General features: G+C 32.0%; 1 protein-coding gene across 6 annotated transcripts in view; it reads right to left on the bottom strand.

Annotated features, from left to right (window-relative positions):
* LOC127728374 (uncharacterized) overlaps positions 1 to 2,957 on the bottom strand; it is a 36,106-nt gene extending 33,149 nt beyond the window's left edge. For all 6 annotated transcript variants that reach the window (XM_052235712.1, XM_052235714.1, XM_052235715.1 and 3 more), the window contains exon 1: positions 2,814 to 2,957. The gene's annotated coding sequence lies outside the window, so the exon portion shown is untranslated. The remainder of the gene's footprint in view (positions 1 to 2,813) is intronic.
* Positions 2,958 to 19,474: the final 16,517 nt, after the last annotated feature.

Genomic DNA, 19,474 nt, shown 5'->3' with positions numbered 1-19,474 from the left:
GAAATATATTTCATTCCAGTGTTTAGCTTACCGATGTCTTCTAGAAATCATGACTTTTAAATTTCACACAAAACAATAACCATGCAGATCTAATAACTACACGGGGTTTTAAAGGTACGCTACTGTCGTATGTCGATAAATTCTTTCGTATACAAGAAAAAATATTGTCAATGCACTTAAGATTTCTCTCGTAGCTTAATAAACTCTAAAAGAGTGTTACGACTTATAAAGGACAACAGCACGAAGCATATTTTAAATTTCATTTAGAATTAATCCTAAAAATACAATTTTGTTTCACAATTTGAAAAAGAATATGTATTCCTGCAATTCATTGAAGTCATCATCATGCGACGTCTAAAATAGACTGAACAGTATATTATAATGAACCTTTTCCATTGTATAATTACTGGTTTAAAAGAACTGTATGTTTACTTTTAAAATCAAAAGTCTTCTTAATTCATGTTTCTTATAACACAAAGACAAACTAAATATTTATACGAATGTATTTTTATAAAATTATGATTTTACGGTTTCACTGTTTACTCGACTATATTTACCCTCCGGTAAATCCAAATAAAAATTTCAGTGGACTTAAGTTCACATCCCACCCAACAATTTTCAGTAAAACCTAGCAATAGTTGATCCTCTTATTAGACAAATATGCTTATGAACTGTTTAAATAAAGCGCTACACCATACAAGGTTAGTCTTTTAGAAGGTCTTTCATATATGTATATCGTTTAAAATGGCCTAAGTACATGCCGGAATAACTAAGTAAACTTCAATCTTCATTATTGTAAAATAAATCTAGATTTTTAATAAAAGAATTGAAACTGTCAACATGACGGTATTTAATATTGTATATTGATGTTCACTTTTATTACCACAATCTACATTTTTATCTGATATCAATATCATAATTGGACGTCTCAGACGAAAAATTCGATTTCATGCGAACTGAAATGATAAATATGACGGTAGATCCTTGTGGTAATGTTAGATTCGTCATTAATTATAAAGAAGTATACCTTTAAAACACAGTGTACATATTGCATGTGGTTTTCTATACAAAGATAAAGTGCACAAGTAACGGTGCTAACGAATGACAGAAAACACAGTTAGGCCGAGTAAAAAATGTATATATAAATTCCGATGTGCATTAAACGACTGTCATTTGTCACTATCTATAGCCAATAAAACACAACGTATGTTGCCCTTTATTGTACAGAGTAGATACTGAAGCAACGACTATAGTATAGTGCTCATTTTTCTTTAATAAAAATAAATGTCAATGTATCATACATTTACTAAAAGCATACATAACCTTCCCTTGCGCGTCTCATTTTAACCTTTAGCTTGCAATGATTCTTCAAGCAGTTATGTAAAGTCGTTACTACCCAGACTACTAAATATTTGACTATGACTTTATAGCATATGTAAATAAATTCTATTTTCTACAATATGAAAATAAGCAGTAGTGTTATGATCGTCAATCGGCCATCAACAATGAGCATAACCCATACCGTATAGTCAGATATAAAAGGCCCCGACATGACAAAATGTGAAACGATAAAACCAACAGCCTGCTTTATTACAAAACAATAAAGGATAAGATTATGACAGACAGCATCTAACCACTGAATTACATGCTTCTGACTTGGGACAGACACATACTTTTTACAAGTTTTCGAGTTCTCAATCTGCCCCTAACATGGGACAGTAATGAAACAGCACATATGAAGAACAAACTGTAAAAATCAGTTGAAAAAGGCTTTTTTCATCAGATCGACACAAAGTATCGATTAAAGAGTACTCACAGTTACTGAAAGCTAGTTCAAAGTCAATTACAACTAATAAATAAATCATGTATCCCAGACTAAAACACCAATCAGCGCATAGTCAACGGATTTAGTGTAAAGACGCCATAAAAAGTCTGAGAAAAACACGACCTTGTCTGAATCGGACTTTTAATTTATAATTCAATACGAATTAATTAATCCATTCCCGCTTAGTAATACGTGTAAGCCTTTCTAAATCCTGTTAATTATGTTAATTTAATTGATAAATGAATAGTTTGATCTATGTTATATGTGATGTCACTATGACGTTATAAAGATGCCAAATTTGATATAAAATTATTAGATCTAATGGCCAATCTAAAATATAGATTTTGGTCATATCAAATATGAACATCATCTTTTGCAAAAAAGATTTCTCACGCACATCAACATCGTTTTAAAAACAGCACATGCACAACAATTAGGGGAGTGTATAACGACCTCTACTACAATGTACCAATGAGGGTCTCGCACGGTCGGTAGCTCATGCAGATCAAAATATATTTTTGTATACTCGTACAAGTACCTAAATGCGAATGACATGTTCTCAAAATAAGACTAACTTAATATTGTCTTTTTCCACCAGTTTTCTATGCTTGAATTATATAAGAACGAAAGCTTGAAGCAAATATGTTGCATGACATACAAAATATGACTACGGATATCTGAAATCTGATATCTTGTGAATATCTGAAGGATTTATATGACTTTATTGATATTCATAAGAATGGATTAAAAAGGTGGCCTCACTAAAACTTTTCCAACATATAAAACCAGAAGACTACATAGAAATATACATAAGATATCTGCTTTTCGCCACTGTTATTATTTGTAAATCTTTATCTTTCAATTTTGTTTAAATTTTTTTTAAAGTACATATAACATTTGATGAAATAATCGCTTGTTTTAAAAATATCTGCACATGTTTTCGTTATACACTGATTTCAGTATTACTTCTGAATAAGTAAAAACTTACCACAATTTCCAGCAGAAATTTTCGTTTGTATATATCCATATTTTGATGGTCATTCAAAAATAAATGTTTTTAATGTGTCATCAAATTAAACTAAATTAAAGAATACAATGCCTCCTATGGTTGTCGTGTGGTAATAGTAATCTGAGACCTATTTTCCAGATAAACACGGTTAAAAATAAAAGATTGTATACATAATATGCAAATTCGATCAAAGATAAAACTTAAAGACTATAATTATTTTAAATCGGATAGACTTATGTTTTGAATAATAAGGTTTGAAGGACAATGGTCCTGTAAAGATTTAAGTTCGATCGATGAGATAGCACGGAGGATTTATTCAGTTGTTTTTTTTTTTTATTTATCTGATGCCGTTCTCATCGATCTATTCTCATTAAATAGTATCCAATTCTATATTCTTGTCATCTTGTAAAAAGACACGTGGAATTTTAATTCTAATTCTACAATTTATGTAAATAAAGAGACTTACAACAATTAAATTGATTAAAATCTCACAATGACATATTTAGAAATAATATCAAGTTATTAAATATTTCGTAAACAATCATGCCGTTGAGCAAAATTTACTGATACTCAGGTAGTTTATATGTCGAGAAAACACTTCAAATTTTCTCTGTTGCTATTTGATCGTTATTATGTTCATTGACAATAGTTAAACAGAATTTAAACAAGCGATTCTTAACCCTCATTATAATTGTCGAGATTCGGCAAATATTATTTTAATCCGAAGAAAACTTAATTTTATTTTCTTATGACTATTTTGATTACTTGTGTTTGATTCATCTGCATGATAAGCTCTTAAATCAAAAGCTACTGCTTGAAACCCAGCATCAACTCAACGACCTGGGATGGATACGTCCTTATCTGTTCCGAACAAATCACAATGAAAGCGTGGCGTTTTATGGTAAGAGGTTTGGTAGATTAGTGTTTAATATCCAGTGCATATTATTGCAAAAGTCTTGCATATCAGAACGAGGACATGTTGACGTGAAATGAACATAAACCCTTGCTTTGTTCGCTGAGATAGTTTTTTTAACGTCCTAGTTCAGTTAATATAATGTAATAGTCCACAGAAAGACACAAAGTATTAAACCAGACACATTATTCTGACCTTGATTTGAACAATCTTTGCTTCTACTAAAAAATGTTAAGCGCTTAGTGAATGAAACGCAAATACAAATGTTCTCAAGTCTTTGGTTTGACCCGGTCGATAATCCTTAATCCAGCAACCTAGACGAACATACTAACACGAGTCCACCGAAGCTGTAGGAGCAAATGTGAATTAATGAAAAATATTTGTAAGTCAACAGAATGGTGTGAATATTCATGCATTACTAACAGAAAATCACATGGAATTATATGTTTAATGACGACCCAACAGGTATATTTAAGGTATAAAAATATAGTTTTTATCCAGTCTTGAAAGTGAGCAGCCATGTATGAAGGAACCCGTAGATGATCTTTATCAATTCTCCCGGACAAGCTTATTATATTAAAAAAAATCATATTCTGTTGTTACTTAATCTCATATGTTACACACATAAAGTATTGGTTATACCCTATATACTACCACAAATTTCACTTCTAGGAAGACACTGCTCGTATCTTTTCCTCGAATTTTTCAACGATTATGCCTTTTTCGGGTCAATGAACTGTAAATGGTTGGTTACACATTTTTGTCAGCTACATAAATTAAGTAATAAAATTCGAGAAATATTAAGTTTGCTACAAATTTTCTGACTGTTTGAATAAAAATTCACTTTATGTCAGTGATATTGTTTTCACTTTTGTTAGAAATAGATAGCTTATTGCAATAGAAATTCCCATTTTAACATAATCACAGGGTAACATACTTTGTTTTAGTATAATAATCGTTTACAGTGGAGATTTAAGTGTGAAAATACCTCAAAAACCTCGAAAATTGGGCGATTCTGTATCTCTTTTAAGCCGTAATGCGTATTTTTCCCACAGATTTCACTACAACAATATGGAAAAACTACACGAGTCATCGAATTCTACAGCCCCATTCCGACTAGACGTGATTGCGTATTCATACATCCCGCATCACCAAGATATATCAATATATTGAAAATAATCAGACCTGACAAAAAGAGCGATGATACTTTTCACGGGTACCTGAAAAAGACATTTTACAATAGTTCAGGGTTAGTTGCCGTTTTATCATGAAAGATGAAAAGGTCATACCACGTTTTATTTATGCATCGGCCCGGTCTTTCTAACAGAAGTTTTAAGCAACTCATAGATTTAACCAGATTTCCACTTACAAAATTCGAGCACTCTTTTCTATTTTGACTCCACACCTTGATGTTAACCTATGGTCCGGTTAGATTACTAGTACCCATGAGTGTGTATTGCATGCAGATGAGGTGCAAAATGTGCTCAGCTTTCCTACGTTATACCATGACTGGTGTGTAAAAAAACATGAACAAAGATGAAACCGTTTAAAAGAGTGTCTATTGTAGATAACATGGGGTTAAGTTAACAAAAAAATGAAAGTAGACCCAAACAGAAGACAAAACAGTAAAATCTATGTTGTCAAATGCACATCAGAAACTGAAAGAAATAAACCGTTTAATGACTCTGGGAAAGCGCGTCCGGCGTACCATTTTTGAATATTACCACAAATATTGCTTTTCAACTACTATCAGATGTTATTGCTATGTCTAATATTATTTATAATTATCTAACACTGTCATTCTGGAGAACATCTAGAAGAGTATTCCTCGGAAAAGACATAATTTATTAAGGTTTTGGATTTTTACATATTTTGGTTTCGATCGTCATGGAAGAAACATTTACTGTCGAAATACGCATCTGGTGCAGTAAAATTGATACCGTTTATGTTATTATTAGGATGAAAGTATAAGAAATGAAAAAAGGGGTTCTTAAGTCAAGTTGAGTGCAAATGCTATGTGCATTGGACCAAATTCTTGCTATGGAAATTTCACTATACTGGACGCTAGAAAGCCGGATAGTTTTCTCTAGATGTTTCTAGAACCATTTTCAGAACAAATTCAAGTTAAAGGTATAAAGCTAACGATAGAAGTGAAAAAATGTTTTCGAATTCGGTTAAATAGAAAAAAAAGATTTAGTCGGAATGACCTTGAACCAATGTTATCCAAGAGAAAAGAAGAGGACCAAAGAAGAAACAGAAAGAATTGATATTACTAAGTCGTTGTTAGTTACACAATCGTTGTTGGTGGAATTCATGAATTGAAATAATTTGATAATAGAAACATAGAAATTATTAAGATAGGATTTCTTAAATCGATAAGCAAAATGAGCCATAGTGAATAAGAACTTAGGAAATGTTTTAGTGAAGCGTTAATTGCAGATAAAAAATCTGTTGAAACTTGTAAAATACCAGCAAAATGGACCATGCAATTAGATTGTTGAAAAACTAGCAAAATGGACCATGAAATTAGTTTGTGGCAAACCTATCTTAGTCATTCTCAAAGTATAATTCAGGACTTGCCTTGCTGCACTGAAAGACTAGGGTGTGCGGTTGTTGGTATTAATGGTACAGATAGAAATTACATCATTGGATTCTTGTTTAAAGTGAGACTAGTTTTCTGACTTTCGAAAGCTATAGTGAAGAACTTTTTCTCTTTATAATGTAAAAGCATTCTTTCACACATTAACTTAAAAATGTTCTAGTCACAGCGTTAGGACTTCTTTGGAGGCTAGAGAACCTGTTTTTTTAGGGAAAATTTCATCATGATCTAACTAAAGCAAACCAGCATATTCAAAATTCATTTTATATCCATATCTTTGAGAAGCCATAAATTTTAGCAACGAGGTTCATAGATTTTCATGATTGAGCTTTAACGTAAGAATATCCCCTTTTTGGCTTTGTCGACCCCATTCTGCATAATATTTTTTTAAAAATCTTGAACATAAAACTAATAAAGTAGCTACTAGCCGTTTAGAATTGAACGCACTGAATACAAATATTCATCAAATGTAATTGTTACTTCTTCAATAATAAAATGATGGTAACTTGAAAACAGAGGCAACAGCAGTTTACCAATGTTCAAATATCGTATATTCATTTAGAATGTACAAAATAAGATTTAAAAAAAACAAGACATGAGGGAACCGCATGCAGTCAAAGCCTTGCAATGGATTAGTCTCCTGCTATGCATAACCCACAATGTAAATCCATTACTCTGTGCGAACTTATTTATATATTTGAGACAACCTTTATGGCTAAATTTTTATAATAGACATCGGTTCAATCGACGCATTGATCTAGTAACTATTTGGATTTGCAACTACTGTTCACTTGTCTAGGCTTGGCAAAACTTTTGGTTCTTTTTGATAATATCAGCTCTTCAAAGTTTCTTTTATGTTTTGATTTTCAATATTATGGCATTGAGATTCACTGAAAAGACATTACTTGTCGAAATAATTCGCACCCGGTGCCGTAAAATTGTTACCGTTGAATATGGTGACCCATGGGAAAATCCAATGTTATTTCTTTATTTTATACCAGACTTATGATTTCATAGACAGGTATTTAAAAAAAAAGTTTGAAAGAACTTGCTATCAATTTAGTTGTGAAAAACATTCTTAATGGTATCAAGTTTATGGATTATAAACAAAATACCTGTTCAAACCTTTATTAAAAACATTAAAAGATTTTTTTAGAGAATATATTAAATACTGCAATATGAATATTACAGTAGATGATCACTCTTATTGATAACCCTTCTTATATATTTATTTATCATGTTTATTTGTATTCTTTTCACTTTATATACTGTTTTTATGAAAATCAGATAAATACCTCAATATTGCTCAACCAAGGTAATTGGACTGTCAAACATTGTAAATCTCAAATGGTTAGATTTGTTAAACCCTGTTTAAGGAAGTAATATGGAACGCCACAGCTGTCTTATGTGGAACTCTGATATTACGCTATGTTGTTCTGTTATTACTTGATGATAGTTTGTCTTTACATAATATGATTTTGACATTACGTAATGACGTTTTGATATTACTCAATATGGAAAAGTCATACTTAATGATATTCCGATATAACATGATATGGTTTCGTATTGACTTGATATAGTTTTGTCATTACTTAATATGGTTTTATCATTACTTAATATGGTTTTGTCATTACTCGATGTGGTTTCACCATTATTTAATGTGGTTGTGTCATTAGGCAATGTGGTTTTAACATTACTTGATGTGTATGTGACTTGACGTAATGTAGTTGTTTCATTACATGATGTAATTTTGTTATTTCGTAATGATGATTTGCCAATTCTTTATATGGCTTTAACATTACGTAATGATGTTTCAAAATTTGACGATTTTACACTACATGATGTGTTTGTTTCAGTATTTGATGTGGTCATGTCATTCTTTGATGTGGTTATCCCATTACTACTACGAGGTAAAACCACGTGACCATTTTGGAAAAAATATGTTCTATTTTTAGACCGATTTCCATATGTCGTTTGTGTAATGCGCTTTGGATGAGTACCGCTATCCATTAAGTTAAAGTTCAAGTTGTTGTTCAGAGTTATTTGGTATGAAAAAAAGGAACGACAGACAAAAATAAGAAAAAAAGTACTAAAAAATTAACAGTAATTCGGACATATCCCAAACCATTTGCCGTCCTGCCGTTTTTTCCTTTGTTCTCAAATGGAAGCTGTAAATTAATAAATAAAGTAAAGATTCTTATTAACCCTGTGTCTCTTCGGATAATTCTGCTGTCAGTGTAAAAGCGTAAATTAAATGTTGACTGACTGTACATTAGCCGGTACACTTAACGGAGGAAAACATGCTTTTCTGTAGATGCTTTTAACTTGATCTTGAAGAATAACTCCTATACAAGTTTTATGACAATTCATGGAGGTTTACAAATTTATCATGTCAAAACAGTTTAATTCGGTAATATTAAATACATTAAAAAAAAACCTTATATAGAAATAAAGAAATGTGGTATGATTGCCAATGAGACAACTCTCAACCACATACCAAATTTCGAGTTGAACTTCGAGTTTGAGTCACATTTAAAGATAGAGTTCCGAATTACAATTGGACTTCAACTTTAAATTTGAGTCACCTTTTGGTGTAGAGTTCGAGGTAAACCCTTATTTGAGTCTCATTTAGATTAATATTAAGAGTTGAAATTCGAGTTATCAAATATGAGTTCTATTTTTTTTATCGTGGATCAAGGGCTTTTGCTCGAGCTTCCGAAAAGAGGGTTCAGGGGTAGGTATGCGTACAAAAGATAAACAATTTTACAGCATACAAAACACAACATAGAAATTGAAATAAAGTTAGATGTGGTGTGATTGACAATGAGAAAATTATCCACCATAGTTTAAATGCAGTGGATGCAAGCAATCATAGGCAACCGTACAGCCTTCAACACACCGTATAGTCGGCTACAAAAGACCACCACGTGAAAATGTGAAACAATTCAAACGATGGTCTAGTTTATAGCTAAAGAATATACTAATAAACAGCTGCCCCATGAGCGCATGATACGCCCGTCGTCTTGTGTGTGAATTTTTAAGCAATAATCATAAATCGTTTTTGAGATACGGCGCGACATGTGAAAAACCCCTCCCCCTTTTTTTACAAAATACTCAATAACTCAAAAATAAAATTTTGAATCAAAACCAAAAAGTATACAGATCTTAAGATTAATATAACTAAGAAGTGTATAAAATTGAAGCCATAATCATAAATCGTTTTTGAGATACGGCGCGACATGTGAAAAACCCCTCCCCCTTTTTTTACAAAATACTCAATAACTCAAAAATAAAATTTTGAATCATCACCAAAATGTATACAGATCTTAAGATTAATATAACTAAGAAGTGTGTAAAGTTTTAAGCAATAATCATAAACTGTTTTTGAGATACCGCGCGACATGTGAAAAAAATACACACACCTGTTTTAGTTACTAAGTCCCGTAACTCAAAAAGTTTTAATCTTATTTTCACCAAAAAGTATACAGATCGTTTGACCATCATTAGAAACAACTATGGTAAGTTTCATGAAATTTGGATAAGTCGTTCTCAAGTTACGGTGCGACATGATAACGCAGGACAGACAGACGGACAGACGGACAGACGACATTTGTATACCATAATACGTCCCGTCAAAATTTTGACGGGCGTATAAAAACAAATATGACACACATGAAACAACGACAACCATTGAACTACAGGTTCCTGACTTGGGGCAGACATTTAAAGAAAGTGCACGCGGCGGAGTTTAACATGTATGTAAGCGCTAATCCCTATCCTAACCTAGTGTATCATAGCACAGCATAAGAAGAAAATGTAAAGACAGTTTTGATTGGCTCAACTAAATAGATCAGTATGACTGGGTAACATAAATCCATCAGCGTGATCTCGGGTGCTTTGGAAGGGTAAGCGGATTCTGCTTAACTTGTGGCACCCGTCGTGTTATTCGTGAAAGTACAAACCCAGTGATTTTTTTTTTTTTTTTTGTAGTTTACATTCGAGGAAAAGATGACGGGATTGTGGTTACGACAACTGGAACCTATTCGTCGTCACCTGTGAAACAGATATTTCAAAAAGTTTATTTTTCAATTAGTGCGTGGTATATCAGAAACTGCAATTAATAAAAAAAAAGTTTAATATTCATATGTTCAAATGAACATACACGCTAAAAAAAACCTGGAGAATTCTTATTTTATAGAATTGATGCTTTGTTGACGTCATTTGGTATGTTGTTGAGAGTTGTCTCATTGGCAAGCATACCACATTTTTTTTAATTTCTATGTAAGGTTTTTTTTGGCATTGAATATTTCCGAATTAAACTATTTTGACATGGTAAATTTGTAAACCTCCATGAATTGTTATAAAACTTGTATAGGAGTTATTCTTCAGGACCAAGATAAAGCAGTGTTCCTTGGAATCATTTACGAATTTATTATAATACTGCTTCCATTTGAGAACTAAGGAAAAACCGGCATGTGGTTTTGGGATATCCCCCTTATGTCCGAATTACTGTAAATGTTTTAGTACTTTTTTTCTTAATTTTGTCTGTCGTTCCCCTTTTTCATACCAAATAACTATGAACAACAACTTGAACTTTAATTTGAACTTTAACTTAATGAATAGCGGTACTCATCCAAAGCGCATTACACAAACGACATATGGAAATCGGTCTAAAAATAGAACATATTTTTTCCAAAATGGTCACGTGGTTTTACCTCGTAGTAGTAATGGGATAACCACATCAAAGAATGACATGACCACATCAAATACTGAAACAAACACAGTATGTAGTGTAAAATCGTCAAATTTTGAAACATCATTACGTAATGTTTAAGCCATATAAAGAATTGACAAATCATTATTACGAAACAACAAAACCACATCATGTAATGAAACAACTACATTACGTCAAGTCACATACACATCAAGTAATGTTAAAACCACATTGCCTAATGACATAACCACATTAAATAATGGTGAAACCACATCGAGTAATGACAAAACCATATTAACTAATGACAAAACTATATCAAGTCAATACGAAACCATATCATGTAATATCGAAATATCATTATGTAATGACTATTCCATATTGAGTTATATCAAAACATCATTACGTAATGGCAAAACCATATTATGTCAAGACAAACTATCATCAAGTAATAATAGAACAACATAACGTAATATCAGAGTTCCACATAAGACAGCTGTGGCGTTCCATAAAGTAACACATATACAATTTTACATTAGTAACAGTATTCAGCAACATATTTGATATCTCTCGCACCTTATAATTGCTCTTCTATATATACTTTTACAGGATTCCTAGCAGTTTTCGTCATAATTTTCGCCATAACACAAAATACTTTGACCGAACTATGTATGTATTTATCATAAAGCGTTAATTATACAGGTACATATCAATTAATTTTTTTTAAAATACATTGAAATAATTTGCTGTCATTAGTTATCCCGGTACCCCAGCTTGACCAAAAGGTTTCAATTCACCTACAAAATAGAAAATGTACAAATAATCTTCTGTTAAATCATTAACATTTTACATTAACAAATAAGCTCTTTTTTTTTTTTTTATCTAAGACGTGACAGATATTGAAGCATTTATTTTTTTGTTTCTGCACCAGAAGTATTTATCTGCAATGTTAATCAGTAGTTTCTATAATTATGATTTCCATCAATCAGGTATTGAAATTTACGGCCATTTTCGGATGTCCTTTTATTCAAATGTTATTCAGCCAATCATTTTGAGTCACACCTGCACTTCGATTATAATTTCTCCCCGCAATTTATAATCCTGGTACCTTTGATAACTATTGGATACCAAATTTGCCGTTTTAATGAATAAATGTTTTATAAACTTATGATTTATAATATAAAAATTGAATAGAACATGAAACCTGACCTTTTTGCTATAAAATTGATGGGTGTTCACAATAAGGTCGGTGCATAAAATCGGAACCACGAAAGGAAATTATAACAGCTAGAACATCGAATTTCTAGACGATAATCGGAAAAATTTCTTAGATTAGCTAAAAATATTGTACTACACTTGTAGTATGTCTTCAGGCATAGATTACCTTAGCCGTATTTGGCACAACTTTTTGGAATTTTGGGTCCTCAATTACTTTTTTGGCTTTCTAACTATTTTGATCTGAGCGTCACTGATGAGTCTTATGTAGACGAAACGCGCGTCTGGCGTATCAAATTATAAGCCTGGTACCTTTGATAACTACTTACACGCAGCGACAAACTGTTGTGACGGACCAGAGTGAAAGATCGGATTTTAATCAGACTGTTATATTTGGATTGAAAACATATTTGTTATATACATAAAATGGTGAGTGTTGTAGACGTCTACCAGAGAACAACTAAACGACGACACAAAATACTAGAAAATCTAAAGGTTGACTGGTCTTCAAAAAAATAATATCTACTGAACGTAATTTACACACACACACACACACACACAAAACCAATCGATTAAAGATACCATCTAGACAGCTAGTTTGCTTCGTGACTTATGCGTAGCAATTGCTATTTTTGGTTGGTTAAAAACGTAACTATGTGACAAGAGAGAAACAAAATTTGACTAATTCTTTCAGGCTGCCTGTACTAAAAACTGTGATTTCAACCGTTGACTGAATGTTTTAGATTTGCGCTAATGCCAACGCTAGAGTCTGCTGTTGGCATACTTTTCTTTTTAATTGTTGAAGAGCATTCGTAGCTGACCTCTAAATATAGTTTTATTTGTGTTGTTGTGTTCCTGTCTCATTGAAGTTTAATGAACATTTTCATTCAAGTATATTGGTAAATGTCAAATGACCATCTACTGGTTATTTTCCTAGAACATACATATTTTACCTCGTTGACCACTGATGAAGTGGGGAATCGATAGAATGGATTTAGACTTAAAAACTACATTAACTTTCCTTGTCAGAAACGGATATTTTTGTAATAGCGAAACTTGGAAGGGTTTACTTTCATTTTAATTTAGTTAACAGTCATTAAGTAAACATGTAACTGTGTGTTCGTAACTATTTTATATATATTTTTTTCTTTTGGCAATTGAACTGTTTTTATTCGATCACCATCCCTTTTTAAGATATAAATGATTCGTTTTCAATAATTTTAACTAAATATTTAATACATACGCTTTAGTCGTTCTGTTCCTGCAAAACAATTATCCAAGAATAATACAAACGCATTAGAAGACAATCAATCAGTTCAACAATTGCATTATGTATACAATGTTTGTTAATATAACAATTTGTGTAGCAAACAAAATATTATTACCATCTTTTTAACCAAAAAAGAAAGGTATGTCAACTTATCATCTGACGTATTTATGTATGTATACGAACTTTTGAAATAAAGAAGTACGCGGATAAGGTCAGTCATTTAATTTTAACCGTACATTTGCAGCTTACAACTCCTAAATGTTTGATAAATAAAGAAGTGAAAGTATATCCCGTTAAATTGTCGATACAAAAGCCAAATAAAGTACGAAGTTGAAGAGCATTGAGGACCAAAGTTTTGCCAAACACAGCTAAAAAATCTATTCCTGGGGTAGACAATTCAATGATAATTCGTGTTAACGCAGACGTGCTGACTACTGGGATGGTGAAACACTCGGGGAGGCAACCTCCACCAGCACTGGCATCGACCCAGTAATTGTAAAACCTCCACCAGTACTGGCATCGACCCAGTAATTGTAAAACCTCCACCAGCACTGGCATCGACCCAGTAATTGTAAAACCTCCACCAGCACTGGCATCGACCCAGTAATTGTAAAACCTCCACCAGCACTGGCATCGACCCAGTAGTTGTAAAATCTCCACCAGTACTGGCATCGACCCAGTAATTGTAAAACCTCCACCAGCACTGGCATCGACCCAGTAATTTTAAAACGAATCCTTGTCAAAACGACAGCGTATCTACATATATAAATTTACCGTAAGATTGAGCCAAACTATATCAAATAATTATACAGTCGTTTGTCTGCTCAGGTCAAAACTTTGATGAAGTCTGTAAATCCACATCAAGGACATTTCCAGTCATAGCATTTTAAAATCGCGTGAAATACAAGTATACTCAATCCACGGAACTATACATTTTTGCTTTATTTACAATGAGTTACGTTTGCACGAAATTTAAATATTGAAAAGTTACTATTTTTTGGCGCGGATTAAAAAGGTAACTAATAAAAATTCTTAGTATTTATCAATGCAGTCAAACATCAAAGGTAAACATAAAAAATAAAATGATAGAAAATTTAACCAAATCAACTACATTATCATAAACAAACTCAATGCAAATCACCAATCCCATTTTTTTCATACAAAAAACGAAAGAGCGTATTAAGAAAAGTAATACGAGTAAGAGATAACAAATCAAAGCAATGAAAATGTTTGAGAAATACTATGACAAAGTCTTATTGAATTAAAATCTCAATGATATAGTTCCCCATATACAATATTTAATGATGACACATTCAAGTAGTGTCACAATTTCTATAAACAATTGCATTCTAACCATGAGTCAGAAATAGAAAATATCTCTCTTCCTTTTGGTCTTTTAAGGTAAGGAGTGGACACTACGAATGTTCATTTACAAACAACATTAAAAAAAACTGTTTACATACAGAAATCTAGTATTTTAACTTTCATCTTTAGGCGTTGATTTGGACTTTTCAATGCATAGTGTGGTTTGTAAAATATATTCAAATACTAAAGTCAGAGGTTTTTGTGTTCATTTTGTACAGGCATGGTTTCGAAAAATCCAAACTTCAGGCTAAGCTTATGAGTACAAAATGATTCAATCCAAATGAAAAAGTGGTTTACCCATATATTTGGATTGTCATTTCTTCCAGCGGAAGAAATTGAGGACACTTTTATGATATCATTGCAAGATGCTTCTAAAAATGAAAGCTTCTACAAATTTTGCCAACTAGATAGTGATAAACTACGTCCCCAGTTAGTCCAATTTCATCCAACAATGTAGACGGCTGTTCAAAATCAAAGCAATAAACGAACAAATAATGGGCCAGAGTCTTTTTCAAAGTCATAACAACGATAATTTGTATCCACTTCACCCACCATCTACGCCTTCATTGATATTCACTGCAAGTTCAAACGACTAAAATACGCGCGATAGCGATGATTAAGCCTTGTGAAAAGCACTGACAAGGACAAACATGATTTTACCGTTCAACAATTTTTGAAATTTCAAACTGGTGAAATTTGAATCTTTTGGAGTTTATGAGAATCCCTGATTGTACAAGTATACTCAATCCACGGGACTATACATTTTTGCTTTATTTACATTGAGTTACGTTTGCACGAAATTTAAATATTGAAAAGTTATTTTTTTTGGCGTGGATTAAAAAGGTAACTAATAAAAATGCTTTCAGTATTTATCAATGCAGTCAAACAACAAAGGTAAACATAAAAAATAAAATGATAGAAAATTTAACCAAATCAACTACATTATCATAAACAAACTCAATGCAATCACCAATCCCATTTTTTTCATACAAAAAACGAAAGAGCGTATTAAGAAAAGTAATACGAGTAAGAGATAACAAATCAAAGCAATGAAAATGTTTGAGAAATACTATGACAAAGTCTTATTGAATTAAAATCTCAATGATATAGTTCCCCATATACAATATTTAATGATGACACATTCAAGTAGTGTCACAATTTCTATAAACAATTGCATTCTAACCATGAGTCAGAAATAGAAAATATCTCTCTTCCTTTTGGTCTTTTAAGGTAAGGAGTGGACACTATGAATGTTCATTTACAAACAACATTAAAAAAACTTTTTACATACAGAAATCTAGTATTTTAACTTTCATCTTTAGGCGTTGATTTGGACTTTTCAATGCATAGTGTGGTTTGTAAAGTATATTCAAATACTAAAGTCAGAGGTTTTTGTGTTCATTTTGTACAGGCATGGTTTCGAAAAATCCAAACTTCAGGCTAAGCTTATGAGTACAAAATGAGTCAATCCAAATGAAAAAGTGGTTTACCCATATATTTGGATTGTCACTTCTTCCAGCGGAAGAAATTGAGGACACTTTTATGATATCATTGCAAGATGCTTCTAAAAATGAAAGCTTCTACAAATTTTGCCAACTAGATAGTGATAAACTACGTCCCCAGTTAGTCCAATTTCATCCAACAATGTAGACGGCTGTTCAAAATCAAAGCAATAAACGAACAAATAATGGGCCAGAGTCTTTTTCAAAGTCATAACAACGATAATTTGTATCCAATTCACCCACCATCTACGCCTTCATTGATATTCACTGCAAGTTCAAACGACTAAAATACGCGCGATAGTGACGATTAAGCCTTGTGAAAAGCACTGACAAGGACAAAAATGATTTTACCGTTCAACAATTTTTGAAATTTCAAACTGGTGAAATTTGAATCTTTTGGACTTTATGAGAATCCCTGATTGTACAAGTATACTCAATCCACGGGACTATACATTTTTGCTTTATTTACATTGAGTTACGTTTGCACGAAATTTAAATATTGAAAAGGTATATTTTTTTGGCGTGGATTAAAAAGGTAACTAATAAAAATGCTTTCAGTATTTATCAATGCAGTCAAACAACAAAGGTAAACATAAAAAATAAAATGATAGAAAATTTAACCAAATCAACTACATTATCATAAACAAACTCAATGCAATCACCAATCCCATTTTTTTCATACAAAAAACGAAAGAGCGTATTAAGAAAAGTAATACGAGTAAGAGATAACAAATCAAAGCAATGAAAATGTTTGAGAAATACTATGACAAAGTCTTATTGAATTAAAATCTCAATGATATAGTTCCCCATATACAATATTTAATGATGACACATTCAAGTAGTATCACAATTTCTATAAACAATTGCATTCTAACCATGAGTCAGAAATAGAAAATATCTCTCTTCCTTTTGGTCTTTTAAGGTAAGGAGTGGACACTACGAATGTTCATTTACAAACAACATTAAAAAAACTTTTTACATACAGAAATCTAGAATTTAACTTACATCTTTAGGCGTTGATTTGGACTTTTCAATGCATAGTGTGGTTTGTAAAATATATTCAAATACTAAAGTCAGAGGTTTTTGTGTTCATTTTGTACAGGCATGGTTTCGAAAAATCCAAACTTCAGGCTAAGCTTATGAGTACAAAATGAGTCAATCCAAATGAAAAAGTGGTTAACCCATATATTTGGATTGTCATTTCTTCCAGCGGAAGAAATTGAGGACACTTTTATGATATCATTGCAAGATGCTTCTAAAAATGAAAGCTTCTACAAATTTTGCCAACTAGATAGTGATAAACTACGTCCCCAGTTAGTCCAATTTCATCCAACAATGTAGACGGCTGTTCAAAATCAAAGCAATAAACGAACAAATAATGGGTCAGAGTCTTTTTTAAAGTCATAACAACGATAATTTGTATCTAATTCACCCACCATCTACGCCTTCATTGATATTCACTGCAAGCTCAAACGACTAAAATACGCGCGATAGCGATGATTAAGCCTTGTGAAAAAGCACTGACAAGGAATGATTTTACCGTTCAACAATTTTTGAAATTTCAAACTGGTGAAATTTGAATCTTTTGGAGTTTATGAGAATCCCTGATTTTCTGTTTGTAACCTTGATTTGTCTCTTCCTTATCTATTTACGAGATTCGAGCATCACCGAAGAGTCATTAGTTATCAAAATGCATATTTGGTGCAATAAATGTATTACCGTTAGTGTTATTGAACATCGGTAAAATACTGTCGCCTTAATTTATTGATTGCTCCTGTTGACAATATGGATACTGTATTGTATTCCAGACTATGCGTCATACACTTATAATGCTTCTTTCAAGGAATTGCACAATGTATTTTATTTAGGACTTCGCTGTAACATACAAGAAGTGTTTTTAAAAGTTAATATAAAAGAATAAAGACTTCTGTGATTATACATTAATCAATATAGTTAACTTTTATTCCCAGGATTAGAACGCAAGTAATCACTCAGGTTAATTCGTGTAAACAATATATCTGACAATATTCAAATCAGCGCAAGTATAAGTAGCACATATTCAAGTGGTCTTTTCGCTAAATCAAAGGATAAAATATATTTTGTAAAACATGAATCGGACTCAAACATAAAATTCCCATTAATGAAAATATTGGAGTTCGAGTTTGATGTTCAAACTACTTATCTTCAATCAAAAGAAAAAAAAGTCGGTGTAGTTAATTTCATTTCGTTTGCCAATCTTTTAATTATATTTTTAAGATGAAGAACTGGATCTTCCAATACTGTATTGGATACTTAAACTACATAAGTGTCCTTACAAACAACGGTATATTGCTGGGTCTTCCAAGTGCTCTACAAAACCTCTTTCTAAATTTTTTTCATTAAATTTATCAGTAATCAGCAATCAAAGCCGGCCTTCAAAGTTATTGTGAAACAATATATTCTAGAGGTGGCGTGAATCAGATGTGTGTACTAAAAAATTTCAAAGATCTTTTAGAGTACATACAATCTAAGACTCTTTCAGCTTGCAATAGTATTAAAACTTTTGACTTTTCTACACTTTACAAAAGTATACCCCTTATTCCACACAAAAAGACAAATTGAAAGAGTTGGTCCTGCTTTGTTTCATTAAAAAGAATGGCCAACTTAGATACAAGTATCTTGTCTTAGGGAGGGATAAATCCTACTATGTAAAAAATCACTCTGGTTCAAACAAAAAATTCTGTGAAACTGACATTATCAAGATGCTTGATTTCTTGATTGACAACATAATTGTTACGTTTGGAGGACGTGTATTTCAACAAACAATCGGCATTCCCGTGGGAACCAACTGTGCCCCTCTTCTTTCCGACTTGTTCCTTTATTAATATGAGGCCGACTTTATTCTGGAACTTCTTATGAAAAAAGAAAAGAAATAAGCAGTATCTTTTAACTTTACTTTCCGCTATATAGATGATCTTCTCTCACTTAATAATTTGGTGACTATGTTGAACGCATCTATCTCATTGAACTTGAGATAAAGGATACAACAGATACAGTTAAGTCTGCCTCATACCTTGACTTACATC

Source organism: Mytilus californianus, unplaced genomic scaffold, assembly GCF_021869535.1.
Source record: "Mytilus californianus isolate M0D057914Y unplaced genomic scaffold, xbMytCali1.0.p SCAF_2, whole genome shotgun sequence".
NCBI classification, from domain to species: Eukaryota; Metazoa; Mollusca; class Bivalvia; order Mytilida; family Mytilidae; genus Mytilus; species Mytilus californianus.
This window is presented reverse-complemented; position numbering and strand designations above follow the sequence as displayed.